A 13749-nucleotide genomic window follows, 5' to 3' on the forward strand; every position below is an offset into this window, starting at 1 on the left:
ACGTACTTAAAAATGATTATAATCATGGGAGTTATCACCTTGAAGACATTTAAGTGGTAGGTATGGGGAAGTGGAAGTCTCTACAGAAGACAGAGTAACAGACAGAATGGAATGAGGGTACTGTCTCCCAGAGGCCAAGAAAGTGTAGAGTTCCAAGGAAAGAGTAACCACCAGGGCAGTTAGGAGATCCAGCGATAGGAAAACTAAACGCCCGCTGGATTTGGAGCCTGAAAGTCACTGCCCTCCTTGCATGATGTGCTGGTCCTGCATCTGTCAGCCCTCAGACCCCTTCCTCATTCTTCCTCTCACTCTGCGTCACAGATGTCCAACCCTGCAGGCTGCATTTCCCAAGCTCCATGCCAGCTGCCGTCCGGCTGGTCTGAGTTTAGCCAACGGGAGGTATTGGTGAGAGATTAACAGGTACAGGGAACACGGAGGCCAGGGATTGTCCTCCCTGCCTTGGATGACATGGCTGGCAGGCTCTGGGCTGAGTCTGCTCAATGGCTTCATCTCCTACTGGACAAGCCAACTCATCCAAACCTCTTGCCTCCTTGGGTCATCTCAAGGCCAGAGTCTGACAGCACCGTCTTTACCTTACCCCTCGATGCTAAGTGTGGTCGTGGCTTCCAGCTGTCACCGCCTCTGGGATACCTCCCCGTCCTATGGTTTCTCAGTTACCCCTCCACCTATCTAATCGAATTCCCTGCGTTATATTTTCTTTGTAACAAATCACCAAAGTAGGTTATTTTTGCCAGGTTGGATCCTGATTAGTATAAATGGTAAGAACAAAAGCCGAACATTGTGGGAGCTCGAATGAGACGAGATGACGTCAGAGGGAAACGAACGGTATCGACTGTTCTAGTAGTTTGGGGGAAAGGAGAGAGACTTGAAGGTAGCCAGAGGGTTGTGTTTTTCTAAAACCTGAGTTGGGGTTTAGATTGGGTAAGACATGAGCTTGTTTTTAGGCGGAGGGGAAGATGTCTGAAAAAAAAAAAAAAGAGAGAGAAAAAAAATAAAGGCAGAGGAATTAAAGGAGTCTGATGAATGGGACAAGGTCCCAAAGGAAACAGGAGGAGGTGAGGGGTTGCAAAGGACCTAGGTAACAGGTTTGGCTGGAGGAGGATGGAGAGTTTATAAGCTGAAAAAGGCAAGAAGGAGGTAAGGATTGATGTGGCTATAAATCACCTCATAAGTAGAGTGGGTGAAATTTTCTGATGGCCTCAGTTTCTCCCAAAAGTTTGGTGCTCTGCTGAGATTAGAGGCAGAAACGGGGCTGGAGGAGACTGGTGATGGTTTAGGATTCCTGTGGGGAGTAGGAGTTGACCACGGATCTCTAAAAGGATTGATGAGTAATGCAGAGGGTCCGGCTGAAGTAGGGAGCAAGGAATTTTAGTGGTATTAACCTGCATGGTTTTATAGTTTGGGTTATCCCCCAATATCAGTTGCCCGTGTGGGAGCAGAATGGAAAACCCAGGGTTGGGGTCTTGCCAGATGAGCACTGTGGGAGGATAAAATTACAGGAAATCGAAGGTGAGAGAATGGCTTGGATGATTCACCAGAAAATAGAGGAAGCGTAACCAACAGGAAGAATGCACAGGGATGCACCGATGGGCATGACTGACTTTCTATCCAGCTGTGGAACACTGGGCAAGTGACGACCTTTCAAAGCCTGGGTTCCCTCATCCCCCTCCCCATAAAAAAGTAGTACTCCCTACCTCAAGAGGTTATGAGGCAATGAGAAAATGTACACAGAGTGAGTGCTTATCATAGATCCTGACACACCGAGAACTTAGTGAGGGGCAGCAGAGTTGGGCTTTTTCACTAATTACTTCTCTATTAAACATTGGCATCTGTAGATCTCTCTTTGAAGGTGAGTCTCAGAACAATTCTGAAACGGCCCTGAAACAGATGATCTGGTGTTCTACAGCAAAGGCCACCCGAGGCCCCCTGCGGGCTCCAGACCTCACAGGAGGCTTCTGGTGAGACCTGGTACGCCTGCCTCCAAGACTGGAAGTGGTGGAGAGCTTGAACTCCTGAATGTACATGGACCACAGGGCTCTGAGAGCCGCAGACCGTGCGATTCAAAGGGGGCACAAAAATGGACAGAGTATGGAGAGGGATGCTCCCGCAAGCCCGGGCTGCGATTTAGGGCCGGTGAGGCATCGGGGAGAGCAGCTGGAGACGTGCCATCCGGCAGCCCTGTGCTTCCGCTGACTTACGACACGTCCACAAAGTGACCACTGCGCTGCTGACTGCCCAGGCTCCTCGTTCGCTACTTCCTGCCTTCCGGCCTGTTCATCTCGTTGCCCAGCAGACAGGAGTTCCCCACAGGGCCTTCATTCTCAGACGGATCCGAGGACAGGAAACCCATGTCAGCCAATTTTATTACCTCTATCAAGTGGTTAAAGGACAAAATCACTGCCTATAATGAGCTTTTTGGAAATAAGCTTGTGGATTTATTTCACTTATAAATAACTCTCCTGATTCTTATTTCTATAATAAACAGGAGTTAAATGAGCTAAACAATACTATAAATTTACCTGTTTTCACTTGCTCTCAGTTTAAAAGAAATAACATCCTCAAATATGTGCAGCCCCGAAAAGCGGAGGCCTGCTAACGGCTGCACCCTTTACTCCGTTTAGGAAGGCCAAGGATGTGAAAGCGACACATGTCACCACTCATTCCTAGGAATCGGGGAGAAAATATACACGGGGCTTAATGAACAGATGAAGAAAGAAAACTGGTAAATGACGTTTCTGGCTAGGGAACACGGCAGCCAACAGCAGGGCTACTGGCCAACCCTGTCTACAGAGCAAAAATACAAAAAGCCTCACCCAGAGTCAACGGGCGCCGTGTTCTGAGGAGAGGCGTCCTAGGGGACAGATCTGCTAACCATCAGCCGGCGTGTTTCATCTCACCGCCCACGGCAGGCGGGTTAAAGGCGGCTTTGTGTACCTGCTTCCCAACAGCAGCCGGAGCTCCGGGGCACAGGAAGGCCCCGGCCGGCCCCCGAGCCCCAGGACAGATCACACACACTCACACGCGCACACACGCATACGCGACCTGTACAAAGACACACACTGCACAGTCTTCAAACGCTTTTCCTTCAGGCTATTCCTCTGCATTTTAGACTCACTGAAGAAAAAGGTGAGTCAACTATAGGTCAGAAAGACTAGACGAAGAGACTTTTTTTTTCCCACTTTTATATTTAACATAGATTTTCCTGTTTGGCAAAGCCAGGATGGCTTGAGTCTTTCCAAAAGCCCTGGGTCTTACTATGAAAAGAGCAGTGTGTAGGAAGGTAATTAAAAATTAGACAATCCCTTCACAGCATGCCCACTTTATGCAATGCATTTTAGTGTCGTTATTAAAAACAAACAAACAAAATAAAAAAAAAAAAAAAACCTGAGCATCAGTTTGATGCCCTCATTAGCGTGTGCTATGAAAGGCCGCCACGTTTCTCTGGCAGTAACGAGAGGACGGAGAGGGTAAGCCCACGGGCGCTGTGCCGGCGCCACGGCAGGCGCCACTGAACCCACTTCTTGGGGGTGGATGTGCAGTTCTGACCATTACGCTGCAGGAAAAACGCTACTACGGTTGAAAAGGTAGAGCCGAGGGCAGACGACGACTCGGAGCTCCCAGAACGAGGCCCCTGTGTTGACCTCACTCTCCCGCTGCAAATCGAAGGTAGTAAAGACCCCGACGAGGGGAACCCCCTAGAGTCTGCTTACTAAGCCTGGCATGGGGCAGAAACGCTCCTTCCTGAGCCTCTGGACGTAGGGGGAAATGTTTTTAACACCTGGACCTAAAACCTATTCAAATGAACCCGTATGTGAGTTAAAATCCAACCTTTCTGCAGCGTCAAAACAGTGCTTTTTTGATCCTACATTCTTAGCTTTCTATACCAGAATGTAAATAAGATATTTAGCAAATGCTACAAAGCAGAAAACCGCCCCCCCAAACCAAGACAGCAAGCAGCAGAGTAACCTAGATTTTAGCCGTTCATTAACACTGCGCTTGAATCAGTTACTTTTTTTCTTCCCTTGTTTCTAGGGCGACGAGTTCTTCTGGTTGGGGGTGGCGTGGCGCACAGTCGAGGAAAAGGTTTTGAGTGGTGCATACCCCGGAGGTAACCTGAATGAATCTAATTTGCTGTGGCAGTGTGACAATACTGAAAATGTGTACTCGATCAGGGTCCTTTTTGATTGTTTCTGCCCAAGTAATTTGAGGAGCGTTTCTTCATAATGGTGCCTTTTTTCACACAGCAAGCACTTTTGAATCCCACCTGTAAATCTGGGATGTCTGTGGGGATTTGTCTGTCTTTTCCCTCACCATCTCTTTTATCTCTACCTCTTTTTCAGTTATTTGTGAAAATGAAATAGTCCTCTTAATTCTTTTATGTGAAAGACTCAGTTGTTATGCCCTCAAAGTGGCACATTAATTTTGATCAACAATTTGCTCACTGAAGTTTAATCTTAAGATTTTTATCCCACATTCTGCTTAAAAAAAAAAAAAAAAAAAAAAAGTCCATCTGAAATTTTTGATCCATAACATACAACACTGATGTTTTTAAATTAAGATTTCATATTTCATGCTCCCAGCCCAGATAGATGCATGCTATGTACCCAGATAGATTAGGCTATGTACATAGTTTAATTAAATTTATTTCTACAACTAAATATTAAAATGTAGTAGTTAACTGTTATTAATGTAAATGCATATTATAAAATTACTCTGCTGTATCATTCTGCATTGGAGCTAATTCCAGATTTGTGTCTCAAATTTTAAATTGAAGTTATTGAATGTTATGACTCTGGATCACAGAATTGACTGTTTAAAAGGCATGTATACATATATCCACACACGATTTAACAATATTTACAATGGAAACAAATGTCTAACTATATTGGATTGGTTAATAAACTATGATATATCCATACAACAGAATACTGTCCAGCCACCAAAAACAATAATGCAGAACAATGTTCCACAACATGGAAAGATAACACCAAACAAGAGGACCCCAAAAACTGCAGAGTAGAATATTCCATCTCCATTAAAAATCAATGTGCACCCTTATATGTGCATAGGATAAAAAGGCTGAAAGAATTTATCAGAACAGTAGTCACTACCTCTCAGTGATTCGATTATAAGTGATTTTTGTTTGTTCTTTGCTTGTCAGTTCCCAAGCCCACCCCATCCCCAAATGTTCAAGCAATGTGCTGAATTTTTTTTTGAAATTAATTTTTCAATAATAATTACTTTTTTAACCAAGGCCAGAAGAACCCTGAAAAAAAAAATGGGTGAGGCCCATTTACATGTAGTGTAAGTATGGACAGCCAAACCAACAGAATTTAACAGAACCTTAAAAGGTTAGAAATGAGTTAAAGTGTGTGACAAACCATGGTATGCGCTGAGTTGACAAGAAATTGGCCGCATTACTTGTGAGACAATTTGATTCCTAAAGACCTCACGCTCCTCTCGCTTTCTCTCTTCTCACATATGTCAAGGGCAGATCTCCTGAATTGCTTTCTAGGACTAAGGCCCAGAAACAGTAAGTAAAAAATTTTGTGACTGTATCATGCTCTTAACCTTATAGAAATACTGGCTGTCGTTATGTATTCGGGGCACCCTATAAACTGTCAAAAAGCTATCGTTGTAATAAGTATTCAAATACTTATAGATTACTCGTCAAATGTCCTTTTTGAAAGAAACATTTACAAAATATTTAGCATGACAAAGGAAAAAGAGAGAGAAAAAGTGGGAGGGAGGAATTAGAAGGGAAGAGATTAAAAGTTTAAAGAAAAGCAAGGGAAAGGGAAAGTAATTTTTAAAAGATAGCCACAAGTGTAATTAGCATACCATAATATCCCACACGCTTGATTAAAATGAGTCAGAAATTTATGTTTAAGTTTCTTAGTGGCCAATTCCATAAATAAAACAATCCATTCTATAATTCGTAATATTTCTAAGATAATAACAAGTTAGAAGCACAGTAGAAACAAGAGGGCAATTTCTCCCACGAATCTTTAATAAGAACGACTGTAATCTAGGGAGCAAAATCCCCCCCACAGTACACACGTGCCTTACGGAGTTCCTTTCAGTAACGCACAAGGTGGGCTGACAGTGACGTCCCAGTTCACAGTTTAAATAAGTGACTTGGAGGATGAAAAAGTGAACACAGCGTTCCAGGTTCACAGCTCACCGACTCTGCTTAATCTTGGGATAATTTTTTTTGTATCCAGAAACCTATAAACAACTTATCTCTTTAAATGCTTCATTATAAAGTCTGTCCATCAAACTTTGAAAAGCAAAGTGCTAAAGTCTACTTGATATGATATTCCCTACCAATATTTACAATTAAAACAAACCTGTATTTTTTTTTATATATATATATATTTTTTTGTTTGTTTTGTTTTCCATTTAAAGGACTGCTTTATTCTGGCATGTCTTCCAATATACTGGTGCTAAAATTTTTTCTTAATTTATTATGGTGACTTTGGTTAACGTAATTCAATAAGTTTCAATGTACAAATCAACGGTAAGGCATATACATTGCATGTATGTTCTCTTCTCATAGTTAGGTTTCTTTTCTTTCTGTCACCACATATTTATCCCCTCCTTCCCTGTCTACCTCCTCACTCCTCCTCTGCCCTCTGGTACCCACTAGTCTACTGTCCATGTCCACGAGTCTCTGGCATGTTTGTTGCTTTTAGACTTTTATCCCACATATGTGATATCATGTGGTTTTCAACTTTTTCTGTCTGGCTTATTTCACTCAGCATGATTACCTCAAGATCCATCATTGTATGCTACCCTGACAAGCTCGATCCCGTCTGATCTTGGAAGCTAAGCAGGGTCGGATCTGGTTAGTACTTGGATGGGAGACCACTAGGAAGGCCAGGTGTAGTAGGTGTCAAAAATTAAATAAACAAACAAACAAATAAATAAATAAAGGATTGTAAGCTGATAAGGTTGATGTCAACAAAGGGTTGCCTCGCCTAAAAAATAAAATAAATAAAATTTTAAAGAGGGGAAATACAAATTCTAGTACTCTTATTCCTTGCTTACTTGTCCAGTTGACACCCCAATGAAAACAGCCTGATAAGAAGGGCAGACAGGACCATATGTTATGCTTTATTGTGATTAAATGTGTCATTTTCATCATCGTTATCTTTTTATACTTGATAAAATTGAGTATAAATTTTAATTTTCCCAAGTACACAGACAATAATTTGTCAAGCCAAGAGTCAAACCCATATCTTCGGATCGCACCCCGAAGAGCTGGTAGAGGGGGGACGGCATGCTGCGCTTTCAGGAAAGGAAGGTTTGGGGGAGTACACTGGGAAGCTGGGGCACAGCATGACAGCACTGAGCACAGACCCCGAAGGAAAGAGAGCGCAAACAGTTGTTGACCCTGACCCCACACTTATGGCCCTCCCAGACCACCACCTTCTACTCGATCAAAAGAGGATGGTAACAAAGACCGTCTGTTGAGTACCTACAACATGGCAGACAATTTACACTTAGGATCTCTAATCCTAGCAGCCACGCTGCGGAACAGGCCGTCCTGAGCCTTACTGTGCGCACGAACCACCTGGGAACCTTGTTAGATCTATGCAGATTCAGCACTAAGGCAGGAACTGAGACTCACATTTCTAACCAGTTCCCAGGCGATGTGACCACTGCTGGTCCTGGACCACGAACCACACCTTGAGTAGCAAAGCTGCAGAGTACTCTTCTGTAGAGTCACCCGAGTGGAGTGTTCAAATGCACACTCCCGGCTCCACCCCCAGAGATGCTAGTACAGAAGGGCTCGGGAGCATCCAGGATTCCGCTGATAACATGTGCTCCAGGTCATCCTGATCCTGTCGTCTAATGAACTGAAAAATCTAACACACCTGGATTAAAATCCTGGCCATTACCTTCCAGCTGTAGGAAAGTATCTTGAGCAAATTAACTTCTCTGAGCTCAGCTTCCCCATTTGCAAAACAATAGTAAAACAAAAAAATATCTTATCAGGTTATACTGATTAAACAAGATTATGTAAAGCATCTAGCACATTACAGGTGTCCGGGAAATGGTAGTTACTCTAATAGTGTGGATGTGATGATGACATTCATTGAATAGGTGAGAAGCAGAGGGGTTAAATCACTCGCCCAATCTAGTTCGCGAAGCGACAGTCTGAATCTGGATCTAACTCCAACGCCACATCCCCTCCCCTGCACCAGATCACGCTCCACACACCTCAGCTGCCTTCACGGAAACGGCCCGAGCCATCCCTTCCTCTGCCCGCGCTCTGCTGGTTCTGCCGGGCTCCTCCCCACTGGACTTTGTTTCTAGGTTCTTCTCCTGCTGCCTTCCTTCCCCTACCCCCTAGCAACCCTTTGCACTTTGTGTCCAGGGCCTGACCTTCAGGGTTTACCAGAGACCCTCAGGTTCTCTTGCCCTTGATCCCCCAGGACAAGCCCTCTCCCCCAGCCTGCTAACCTAGTTCAAGAAGGGGTCTGTATGTATAGAAAAAGAAGATAGGTTGAAGACAGGCAAAATCTAATTTTGAAAAAATATACTCATTTTTTTTGGATTTTAGTATGATGTTCAGGCCTTGCCTTTTACCATTCTCGGATCCCCCAAAATTGTTCTATTTTTTAATAAACAACACTTGAGAGAATGTCAATCATAACTATATCTAGTAGAGGAGACACACAAAATGGAACTATTTACCCATTGTACTCTAATACATGTGGGAGGAATACAAAATATATTATAGAAGTAACGCAATCCCATAAAATACATGACAAGAAAAGCCACAGACTTACATTACTACTGCTCTGGCTAAAAAGATATTTCGTGAAGGATTGAGACACTTCAAAATGTTGGGAAAAACTCGGGATCCTAAATAAGCAAATTGTTTTAGCATTTCTGTTCCAAGCAATAACATTCAATGTCTGCATGGAGATTATTTTCAATAGAGATTTTATGAGGGAACTATAACTGGAAATAAAAAAGAATATTCTAGCCATAAACATGACGTATCTCTTGTTGCACATGTTGGTGATGACATTAAATGAGATCTCCAAGCAAAATAAGAGTTATGATGTGTGGTGTCAGCATAATAAAATAAGACTTTTCCCTCTCAAAGGTCAATTCTTAAGCTTCATAAAGATGTACAGAATTTCATAGCTTGAAAACTATGTTAAGAGGACACTGAGAACCATATGGCAAAAGAGTTTCAGGAAAGGAAAATACAGCCTTATGCCCCTGCCTTAATTCATTGCAGCACGAACCAGTGTTTTAAACCAGCTATTCTCTTCAACAGTCATTTTTTTTCAACGTTCATAAACGTGAATTCTCTTGAAGAGTGTGTCTATACAAAAAAACACATGGAGAGCAGAGCTGTCATCTTAAATATCCAGCATCAATCATTCTCTTTCTTCAGTAAGTACAAATTTATAAGGCTACTCACCTTATTTAAACAGCTTTTAGCCTCCATTTTTCTTTCCCTACGCTGATACAAAATATATGACATAGGATGAAAAACTAGGGTAGACAGAGGTCAGCTGAGCTGAAATAAGACATCCCCTCAGCTAGTGGAGGTGGCGGTAAACCCTGGGCTCCCAAGCACACTGCCTGCTTTGAGTCCCAAACGTGCCATTTACGAGGTAGGTGGATTTGATAAAAATTTTAAACTTTCGCACTTTAAAGAATACCATCAAGAAAGTGAAAAAAAAATAACCCACAGAATGGGAGAAAATATTTGTGAACCATTTACCTGATAGTGGAATAGCTAGACTACAAAAGGAACTCACACGGTTCAATAAAAAGGACAAAGTACACAAGTAAAAAAGTGGGCAAAGGACCGAAACAAACATTTCTTCAAAGATATACATGGCTAATCACATGAAAAGATGTTCAGTATCAGTAGCCATGAGGAAAATGCAGATCAAAAGCACAACAGCACTTCACGCCCCCAGGGACGGCCTCCTACACTGCTGGTGGAAATGTAAAATGGCAAAGCCCCTTCGGCAAACACTTGGCAGCTTATCTGAAGGTCAGACTTGGAGTTACAACTGGACCCCGCGACGCCGCCCTCTCCGGTCCATGGGACGAGTGTGCCCTTCTCCTCACCTGTTACGCTGCCTCGTTGCTGATGACCTGTTCTTGGCTCACTTTCACTCCTGTGTGCCCTTGGCAAGGCTAGAAATTCTTTCTCGTTCCATGTTTCGCGAGCTGTCTCCCCTTTGGAAGACAGAGATATCCTGCCTGGTGATGACCATCGTTGATGGCCTCCAGCCCTCAAGATTTTCTCGTTTTCCCTGTCATCTGCCACACAGACTTCACAAAGATAATTCAGATTGTTCTCAAAACAAATTTGCGCTACCTGCTGGTGGCCCTCGGGCCCTCGCCACCACGAGGCAGGACTGGGGGCTCTTGCCGACCATCACACTGCCATCGTTTTCACTGTGGCTTTTCCACATCTTTCCAGCGCTCCCCAGATGGCCGGCCACCTGTATCTCGTTTTCAGTGAACTGTGCCGGTAAAACCTAAGTCATCGCCCACGGACGCGCTCTCGCAGGTCTGTCCCGCCCCCAGGTGCTCCGCCCGTGCCACCTGCTTCCCTCGGTAGCTGCTCGCGTGGCCTTCCCTACCATCGTGAGGCCGGTTGCCTGAAGATTAGGGGTGGGGGTATTTTTCAACATGGTTTCTTCACCTCGCCCGGCGCTTTACACGTAGCACAGCAAACTGTGTACCGCACACACGAATAAACGGATATGATGCAATGACGCACATTCTTTGTCACGGAAATCCTAGACCCTGTCCACTTCACCGACGCGCCAACCCACAAACGCCATTCGACGGAACGGAGGGGGGGCCCGGGGCACTTCCCTGACCCGCCGTACACCGCTGAACCGCGGTTCACCCACGACGCCGCGAACCTGGGCCTGAGCTGAGGACTCGGATTACGTTTCCAGTGGTGTCATTTCAGAGTCATAAGCAACGCAGCACCCAACTTTTGGGTTGCAAAATGGTTCTTTGTGTTTTTCGCAGGAATTATTTAGCTGATTTTAAACCTTGTTTTAATTACTTCAAGACCAGTTACCCACTAATTTCCTTAAGATTTCTTTCAAAATCCAGAGAATAACCCTTTTTTTTGAGATTATTCTGAAAACTAAAATTTTCTGTTCGTGGCAGATAAGCTTGTTTCTCGTCCCTCTTTCCTGCCCACGGGAACGCCCACCTAAAACATACTTTATAATGCCGTTGCTTCATGGACGCCCACATTTAGCTACTTACAAAATAAGCTTCAAATTATCCCACGGACTTTATACCTCTGCCACTGTCAGGGACCTTTCATACACTCTCTGAAACCCCCAAAAGCCACCAGGCCCACGCAAGCAGTTCTTGAAAGGGTGTACAGGTGGGGGCCCACTTCTCCCTGGATAAACTAAATTACGAGCGAGAACACTATTTGCTTTTCGGCATAAATTCTTACTCAGGCATGGAACTGAGCTCCCAGGTCAGTGAGGCTCCCTGGCTTACACCCCTGAAGACATGAAATGCAGTACTCACCTCTGAGTGCTGCCCGGGACGAGAAGGAAGTCACCCAGGATGGCGACAGGTCAGAGACGGCTGTGCGCGGCGCCTCGGGCCAGGGCCAGGGCGGCCAGGCTCGGACCCGGCAGGCGGAAGGCGAGACTCACAGCTTGCGACGTGGCGCATGTCCTTGCTTTTGGCAGCAAGGCAAAGGCCACATCGACCTTCACAAGCCACTCTGGCTGCTGACGGAGCGACTCGGTCTCCCGGCACGTCTCCCCCTGACGCAGCTCTCCTTCACCCCGATATTTGCGGAGCCCGTTTTTCACTGGAGGAGCTCATCCTGCAGTACGCTTTTGAGGAAAGAAAGCCTCTCCGTGGAGTGACGTCACAGGGAAAGACCCGAAGGGACCGTAAGGTGGGGCGAGACAGCGTCCTAAGAAAGACGGCGGGGGCGGGGGCCAGGCAATCACGCCACAGGTGCACACGCTTGGCTTTCAAGAGTATTGGATGCTCCTGATTGACGCTCAGCGGTTAGCAATCCAACCTAAATGGCCACGCCAGCATGGGGAGTGTAGGCCTCCATTAAAGGCGTACGTGGAAAAACACGTCGAAGGTACCAGTCACGAATCTGGCGTCCTTTTCAAGCCAGCTTCCCCCCCTAGATGGTGATTTCCTTGCAGTCAGAATCCACCCCCTCATCCCTGTGAGTTCTCTCGGCGCCGGGCACATCACGCGGGGCACTCAGTTTGCTGGCAGAATAAATGAATGAACGTGTCAAAACTAGAGTTTAACAATAAAGTCTTCAAAATTTCTGGTGACCGGCAACTTCTTACAAGACCAACAACTAAAGTAACCACAGGTGACCCGCTGGGCACCGCTCTGGGGCTGACCGGCCTGCTGGAGCTGAAACGAACCTCCGGCCCAGCAGGTGCTGCTGACGAGCCGCACTCACCCTCACCCGGGCCTGCACGCGCTGGGAGAAACTACGGGTTCTCCCTCCCGGACCCTTTCTTCCGAAAAGACCACAAAGCCACCAACTAGCGTGCAAAGTCAATTATGTGTCCATTTTACACATTTTTTTTTTTTAAAGGGCCCCAGTGGATTTTAACTTTATCTTAGAAAACGCAACAGTCGAACAAAAGAGACTGGAATCTAACACAACTTACTGCTGACACCCAGTTCTAAAATCATTAGTTCAAATAAGCCAATCTGCATTTCTAGTCCCTTAACAAAGCTTCTTGATACAAAGAAAGGGGAGCGTAAATGATTGCCACCCTCCCACGCCCCAAAACAAGCAGAAAAGAAGCCAATGGGCGAGAAGCCACATTGTCCTAGCTTTGATTAGAAATCATTTGTTAATAGATCCTTTTCTTTGCAAGTTTGTGTTTGCTGAACCTGGAAAAGTGGAATGAGCAGTAGCCTAGGGAAATAAGCTATTGCCCGTGCATGACGTATGTTAGAACTCGACGCCATTTTTCATATTCATTGTCACCAGCTTCAACATATATTGCCAAAGAGCCATTCACTGAGAATAAACCAGCTGACAGCTATAAGGTGTGTATGCAAGAGTTTTAATGATTTACTTGCAACACGTGCTGAATACACATCACCTCCACGCTTCCTCGAGTGAATGCAGGAGAAAGGAGCGCCGCTAAAATGAAAATTTAATCATTTTAGAGGCAAAAGGTAACTTTCTTTAAGAGCATAAATAAGTGCTGCTCCGCACTCAAACGCGATGAAAAATCATTGTTCAGAATCAATGGCCATCTTTGTCGAGAATTATAGAAGCTCTGTAACTTGTTAATAGACCCAGAAGTCTACAGAACCATGTACTCCCCCTAATCGCCAGTTCCATAAACACACAGAAATTACTGGCATGCAGTTACCTTTCTCAGACGTTCTCGGACTTCTCCGGGATCACCCCTGCAGCTCCATTTCAGCCTGGACACACCTGGCATTGGTCAGTCCATTGCTGTCAATGCTGGGATGTGGGTTGACAAGTTGACACTAAAAATCAGCATTTAAGCAGTTGAACTCTAAACAGTCACAGACACGGAGCAACTACTCTGAATCGTAAGGGTTTACCCTCCACTCATTTTAACCCTGAAATAAGAATCGCTTGTTGGCCTAACCCTCCCCACTTCCCAAGCTAGGTTTTGATGTTGTTTTCTCAAGAACTTTACTTCAATGTGCCCTTTCTTAGTTGCTGCC

At 44.9% G+C, this 13749-nt stretch overlaps 1 protein-coding gene across 8 annotated transcripts in view; it reads right to left on the reverse strand.

Moving 5' to 3' along the window:
* Positions 1–8284: 8284 nt before the first annotated feature.
* XKR9 (XK related 9) overlaps positions 8285–13749 on the reverse strand; it is a 226234-nt gene continuing 220769 nt past the window's right edge. For 7 of the 8 annotated variants that reach the window (XR_004954584.1, XR_004954587.1, XR_004954582.1 and 4 more), the window contains one exon: positions 8285–13545. The gene's annotated coding sequence lies outside the window, so the exon portion shown is untranslated. The remainder of the gene's footprint in view (positions 13546–13749) is intronic. The other variant, XR_004954583.1, reaches the window with a different exon arrangement.

Source organism: Rousettus aegyptiacus, unplaced genomic scaffold, assembly GCF_014176215.1.
Source record: "Rousettus aegyptiacus isolate mRouAeg1 unplaced genomic scaffold, mRouAeg1.p scaffold_m13_p_15, whole genome shotgun sequence".
Lineage (NCBI taxonomy): Eukaryota > Metazoa > Chordata > Mammalia > Chiroptera > Pteropodidae > Rousettus > Rousettus aegyptiacus.